Here is an 8,100-nt window from a genome sequence, read left to right on the forward strand (position 1 = left end):
CTTTTATCACTTTTTATGTCGTTTATGTCATTTTTGGTAAAATAACGTCCAATTAACTCGCACCTAAAGCTTTCCCTTAATTATTTTGGCTAACTGATTTACCAAATGTCACTATGAAATGGTTTAGCACTTAAATCCTAAGTTTGGTGAATCAATTCAGCCCTTGGACTAACGTTTTTAGAGTTTTAGTGCGTTTTTACAGGTCGAATACGAGAATGGCTATATTGTCTAGCATCGAAGCATGTCTCGGGGCCCCTAGGGATCAGCTTGATGAGCTGTCCGTCAAGGCTTGCAATGCCAGCCCTAAAAGGCCCATCTCAGTGAGCTGGACCCGAGAATCAGTCTAACTCTTGAGATACGAGGATTTTAAATATTTGCATTCCAAATTCAAATGTAACGCTAACTTTGAGCTTCGAGGTCTATTTTCGGCCTATAAATAGACTACCTTTCAATTGTAATCTTCATTTTTTGCTTTTGTAATCAATCTTCCCCACCTTGAGAATTCATCCCCAAATTCCTTCATCTGCCATTGAAGCACCAAGGTTCCTTCCATCTCCATCTTCAAGAATTCTCAAGTTTCATTCTCCAGTCTCAGAAAGACGACTGCTTTAGTCGACAGGTTTAAAAAAAGGATTTCTACCATCTTAGTATCTGTTTACTTTAGATCTTTGCTATGAATTTTGAGCTGGTTGTATTCAGCAACGATCCTGATACGCTTAGATCTTCCCACTGAACCGATCCCGTAGCCGCTCCCCCCCACTTCAGCAGCGTATCCACAGTTCTACAATCTAGGCAGCAACCCCGCCGGATTCACTGCCCCCAAGCGTCTGTCACCTAATCCTGAAAGCCAGCCTGCCCAAGCCACTGTGTTTCAAAGCAAAAGCGGCGATTGCGTTTTGAGCTGGCATGCGCAACTGATAGAAACAGAGCCGCATGATCAGAGCTGCTAGCATCTTCAATGTGAAGTATTGCTTCAGTAAAAATGGACAGCCACCCTGCCGTAGCAAAACACTAGTCCAGTTTATCTTTAATGCATTGCATCGATCCTTTGCTCTTCTCCCATGTAAAATGGTGCCCCGTCAATTAAACCTCCACTAAACCACAAACCGCGAAGCAGCGACGTCAGATGATGAAGCCCTCCAACTTTATCGGACTGTAGAATCATATCATTGAAGTCACCAATGATAACCCATGGTGAGTTGCACCTAGCCGACAAAGATTTAGTAGTTGTCACGACTCACTCCAATGAAGACATTCAGGGAACCCATAAAAATCGGTTACTCGATACTCCGACAAATCAGATAGGGAGACTTTGAAATCAATATAATTGGAAGAGAAAGCCAGCAGATTAACAGAGTTAGGACGCTTCCAAAATAGAGCTAAACCACCACAATAACAAACCAGCATAATCAAATTTTCTTCTGATTCAATTTTTAGATTGGTACATTTTGTTTCCATCAGGAATACAAATTCAGGCCTAAACTTGGACACTAAGTCAGCTAACATAGGAACTGTCCGGGTATTGCCCATTCCCCGATAGTTCCAGCTTAAGAAACTCATACATGCTGGCGGGCCTGTTCGTCAATGCCCATTTTATTAAAATTACTAGTCTCCCACCAGCTTCCTTTGGACCACCGTCCTGTCTCCTTCGTTAAACTTGAGCAATGACCACCTCATCAGTTTCCTTCTGCTTCTCACCCGGTGTAATTATCTGAGACTGAGTTAAAGCTCCGGGATTGCTACAACCACAAAGAGACCTATGGCTGCTCTTGGGTATAGAATCAAATGCAACTGTGACCATAGGAACAGTATCCTGTAGTTACGTTGGTGATGGGGGGTAACCAACAAAAACCTTGATGGTGGGGGGAGCGATAAGTGACGATTCTAAGCCTTCATCCATGACCCATGCCCTATCTGCTTTGGTCGGATCCTTAAGTTCAAACAAATCCTCGCAAAACTTATCAGCATGGCCAATCTTTCCACAAAAGAAGCAGAATGTAAGTAGCCTTTTATAACGAAACTGAATCCAAGAGAAATCACCTCCATGTTTCCCTATCTTCATCTTCCTTTTAAGAGGCTTCAAAACATCAAGCAAAACCCATATCCTGATATAGGTCCTACTAACCCCAGTGAAGTTGTTCGAGTCTGCTTCAACAAAGACTCCAATGAAATTCCCGATGCTTTTCGCCACCTTAGCAGACATAAAACCCACAGATAGGTCAAATACTTGTATCCAAAACTCTGTAGCCTGTAAGGGAGCAGTAAGCGGACATACACCCTCATCCAAACGACACAGAATCAACAAGTGCTGCTCATAGGTTCAGGCTCCCCCTGCAACACTTGATCATGCTCTAGTGGGTGATAAAAATCAAGTCGGAACATGTTAGGGCTCAACTCATCAATTTGTGTGAAAGAGGTCCAATTATATCAAGTTGAGGTGTGTGATAGGTTCGATAGATAGTTTGGGGGTGCTAAGGGGCAAAAATGGACAACTTTAGGGGTGCATTTATGCACTAAGCCTAAAAAAATTCATAAATTATTTAAAATTGATATCAACTTTACTTTAATTTATGTTTTAAGTGTTATTAAAAAAAAAGTGTATATATATATATGCTAATATATTTTTTTTTTGGAAGAAATCTGTTAACATTTTCTAATACTAAGTTTTTAATTATTTTTATTCAATGATTTGGATGTTAATTTTAGGTTTAATATATCTTTAGGCTTTATACTTATTCAAAAAAGTCAGTTATCTCCTAATACTTTAAACTTCCTATTTACCCACTAAACTTAGTTAAATAGACATATTAAATCTTTTAAAGCATCAAGAGCCTCCTAGTTTGGCTCTTAAGTTAAAATTTGAGGAGAGAGAACTAAAAGTGAGCTACAAAATCTTTAAGAACATTTTCTTTCTCTCTATTAATAGAGAGCATCTCTCCACCTCTTAGTGCCTCCTAACTTCATTTTTTTATTAACAATTTATTATTAAAAAGTCTCTTTCCTTTCACTATTGGTAAATATAACAATCATTAATAATTTTAATTATAAAATAATAAATAAGGAGTGAATACATGGAGTATTATTGGATATTTTAAGGGTATTGCTATATACCGCCCCCAAAATTGCTAGCACCGCCCCCATTGGACAATTTTGCCCTTGCCATAAAAATGTTGTCAAAATTGAGAAAAAAAATTTTTGAGAGAAAATTTTGAATTTAGCCTAAACGGATGCGGCATACCGTCCGACCCATGGTCGGAACGGATGCGGCGTCCGTTCCACCATGGGTTGGGTGGTACGCCGCATCCGTTCCCGCCATAGGTCGGACGGTATGCGGCACCCGTTTCGGCCATGGTTGGAACAGATGCGGCATCTGTTCCACCATGGGTCGGGTGGTACGCCGCATCCGTTCCCACCATGGGTCGGGTTGTATGATGCATCCGTTTAGGCCAAATTTTGAAATATACAAAATCGTAAAATTTTTAGTGACGAAAAATACTAAATCATTCAATTTTTTGTGACGAAAAATTAAAAATTCTTCTATTTTTTGTGACGAAAAATGCAAAATCGTCATGAAAAATATGTATTATTTTCATGAGTTCTTTGATAAAAAAATATAAATCTTAATGTTTCCGACTCGTAATCCATTTTCGAGGTTCCAATTGTCACATATCAATTATTTTCATAATTTTAATTATTGTTGTTCGGGTTTATGATTTTGGAGAGAAAATGCAAGGAAGGTAGAGAGGATTTGAGCAAATTCCATTTTCTTGTTTCAAAAAGTGAGGAGGGCAAATATGTCCAAAATGGGCGGTGGACCGGAATTTGGGTGTGGTATATAGCAGCTCACTATATCTTAGTCACTTTTAAATCATTAAGAGTCAATTATTTATATTATTTTTAAAGAGTGCACTAAGAGTCTCTTGGAGCTGCTCTTAGGCCTATTTGCTCCATAAACTTATTTACAATTTGACCTTTAAACTTGCTTAAATTGTCCGCACATTAATTTATCCAAACTTTTACCTTATTTTACTTCGTATATTTTAGGTCACTAGGTTAATTTCAGCGAGTTCAGAAGATGAAATAGAATGTCTTTAGAATATGGTATGTCAAAACTTAAAATTGTCACTATTAAACCTCCTCAAATACGTAAATATCATTTAATTTTTTTATCTGGCACCCCTTCGAACATTATCTTCTGGCTCCGCCACTTGAAAATATGTGATTAAAAGTTTTATTCCACACGATTTTAATTGCTAGAAAATTCCAACATAACCACTCCACTGTTAGTTAGGACCTAACATTTTATACTTTATAAGTTTCCATTTCTCCGATTGCAAAGTAGACTATACCAGTACAACAAAAAATTCCTTCTAAACATACCAGACGTTTCTTATTAACCCAAAAGTGTAAACCTAAGAGCCTGTAAAAGCTAGAAATTAGAGTTTGCAAATAAGCAAGAAAAGAAGGAATGTAAATCACAGAAGCCAAATTTTAGAAAGGGCAGTGACCAAGGTGAGACAACGGAAATTTAAAACTTCATAAGATGTCGCACAGGCAGAAAAGCTGGGGCCTAGCCAAACGAAGCAAGGGTTGGAGCCGAAGTAGCCCGAAATTAAGAAAAACATAGAGGGACCATATGGGCACATGTAATTTGTTGAAACACAATTTCCACACTAATTTTGATTTGACAAATCTATTTAAATTAGAATTAAAACTCCTAAGATGAATTCTCAACACATTAAATTTAAAAGCTTTGATTTTATTATTACTAATGTATTTGTTGAGTGGTTTGGATAAAATAAATTATAAGTGCAAAAGATAATTAAAAGACCAAGCCCATAAGCCAAGTCAAGGCCCAAGAAAGCAAAGAAGAAAGTCAAATGGATTAAAGGCCATTTGGATCAATTCAGCCCAGCAGAAGGAAGGATCGAGAAGAAGAGCCAATGCCTTCATAACGAAGCTGCTGACTTGGAAGACTAAAGGAGGAAGCAGACAAAGCACAAGTTGACTTCTTTACTTGCAGACAAAGCTTCACCAATTGAGGAAAGATTCAGAAGCAACAGATGAGTTGTCGCTGCGCTGTCCTAGAATCTTTGCCGAAAATGGTGAGACCATCTAAAGCATTCTGAGTAAAGCAACTGAAGCTCTGCTGAACAAGAAACACAGTGACAGAGAAGACTTCGTTACGATTGGTCGTGGCACTGAGTGCTGAGGATGAAAGAGACAATAGAGCCGTTTCCCTCCAACGGTTATTTCAAAATTCGAAATGACTGATGCCTTGAAGGGTCACTATAAAAGGCCTGTCATTTGCTTCATTCAGACTTGATCTTTAACACGCGAAAGCTCTGAGCAAATTCATACTTGAAGTTCCATCTGAAAGCAAAGCAAAGACATTTAACTCTTATTTTTGTGTGTAAATAATAGATTAGATCATTCAAGTGTTCTTTCTTTTAGAACAAAATATTATCAATCATTAAATCTAGTTAGGAGACTCTGAGTTGCTCGGTATTTAGCAATCAGAGTTGAATAGTGCTGAGTGTAGGTATATAGAGGACGGTACTCTGTAACTACTCGCTGACTATTGTAAAGGGTTTGTGCTCTACCCAAAAGATCTCAGTAGTGGATTAAAGCTCGGAAAAGAAATTCTGGGGACTGGATGTAGGCATGAGGCCGAACCAGGATAAAGTCCTGAGTAACACATTTCCTATCTTTTATCTCCTATATCTGCTTGCTTTTATTTTTGGCTAAGAAAACGTTTAACTTAAGCCTGCTGACCAACTAAAGCAACATCAGAAGCAACTTTAGTTGCTGACCAACTAAAGCCGACTCTCACCGCACTCGGTATCCTTGTGCTATTAACTTGAGTGAGACAATATATTTTACAAACAAGAACAAGTCAACCTTAATCATAAAATTTTAAATAGTTCATTTACCCCCCCCCCCAGGAACTTATTCTCATAATACAAGGGACCAACACAATTATGCTCAATTTCGTTATTCTATCTCTCCACAAGTATAAACATAATCTATATTAACTAGAACCATTCACTATCTACACCTCTCATAAACTAAAAATGCACATTTTACATATTACAAAATGGAAAGAAAAACTTATCTTTAAAAGTATTCATGATGGCAGTTAATAACGAATGTGACATTCAACAACATATTGTAATAAAAACATGCCAATTATAAAATGCAATCAGCAATATCCCTAGGCAATATAGATCCAGAGGCTATATGAAAGTAAAAGTCTTAATTTTTGTGATATCAATATGTAGGTGCATCTGATGCCATTAACAATGAAGTTATAAACAAATAGAATGACAAATTGTTTTAGTAGACATGTCCAGTACTGTTGTTGTTCAAGTTCCATAAACAAAACAACATAAATTTGTCTATCCAGTACTAATTCTGAAGCCACATAATATAACTAATAACCATGAGAAGACTAACTTGAACATGTACATACCCATCAACTGTCATTTATTATAAGCATTTCTAACTTCGAGGTGTGATAAAATAAAAAGTATATGCCCTTATAACATTTTTAAAAAATAGGCTTTTCGGTTTGGTAGATGTTTGGGCACATGTTTCAGCTTCTCAACCAAACACGAAAACATAAGTCTGATGTTGTCAAACTAATGACAAGTACAAATCGTAATAAGGAAATAAACTTCCCTTCAAACCAATGTAAGATGTTCTCCCATCCGTCTTTACTAAACAAATAGAAGAAGTTTGTGATATCACTTTTGGAATGGTAATGCAAAATTGGATAACTAAACAATTTTCTTTGTTTTTTCTATAAACTTTTACTAGAAGCGGTTGCATGGTGTACCATGAAGGCACAACATATACTTTTGTATCAGGGTTTGAAGCAACAAAGCGAAGTAACATATCAGATGTAGGGTATATGCACTAAACTGATTCGGAAAAGATAGTATAAAACGACCTTTTTGCCTAAACCCATTCATGGAAAGTGTTGGGGTTTAGTGTCCTATAGCCAATTGTTCTAGGATGTAAACTAGTTGTAAATGAATTATTCTTTATGTCATTTTTTTTAATAAGATATGGGTTTCAAACTGTATAAAGACAATTACTTTTAAGAACTAAATAAGTCTAATAAAAGGAAATCACCAAGTTTATTTAAAGTGATTATAAAGTGTTCATATAAGCATGAAGTGAGACAAAACATTATAATAAACTTAAAACCACCCCAAGTCAAGTAATATGTTTTGAATAGGGATTGACATAATGCTGTAGAGACTTGCATGTAACAATGTTTTCTGTCGAAACAGAGAGCTGATCTCACAAGCTTCAGATATGCAGATATCTGGACAGTTACATGGATCCAGTGAAGGAGTTCATTAGGATCGGGGACCCGACTTGAGATAACAGGATGGATGGATTTATCCTTGTCACCTGTTCATCACATTGGTATTAATAGGTATAAGTAATCCTCAGACTCAAAGGAATGTTAATTGGTGATTCTGGATTATGAAATGTGATGCTTTGACTCTGTTCAAACACGATCCATAACAGAGATGACTCTGGGGTGTGTGCGGGCAGGCGTTGGGTATCACATGAAGTAATTGCAGGATAGTTAACATTGGATTGAGCATTTGTCACTCCTGATAAATGGGAGATACGTCCAAGAATCGCTTGTGGAAGACTTGACTCTAAATCCTTGAAAGGTGATAGCTTAAGACTTGAAATAGCGATTTCACTTAACCTATCTATTCGGAGTTAACCCGGCCTGTACAAGTAAAACGAACGTCTCGCTATATGTGACTTGACATAATCCATAGTCATAAGATTCTGTTCAAGGATGTAGTTGATAAAGGAACGAATTATACTGTAACTAATACGGAAAGGTCAACGACGGAATCAACCTGTCTTCTTATAACTCTGGGGGAATGTTTACGGTTCTGCGTATCACAGTCCTCGCACTCATTCCGTTATACAAAGATTAAATGTAATTTTGGGAAATTAATTTAATGGTTGTATACGACTAGTAGTAATAAGACCCTAATAGGTCACACATAAGACTTGGAACCAAAAAGAGAAATGGATGTTAATTAATTAATGGAAGCCCAACTA

The sequence above is a fragment of the Euphorbia lathyris genome, chromosome 9 (assembly GCF_963576675.1).
Source record: "Euphorbia lathyris chromosome 9, ddEupLath1.1, whole genome shotgun sequence".
Classification (NCBI taxonomy): Eukaryota; Viridiplantae; Streptophyta; class Magnoliopsida; order Malpighiales; family Euphorbiaceae; genus Euphorbia; species Euphorbia lathyris.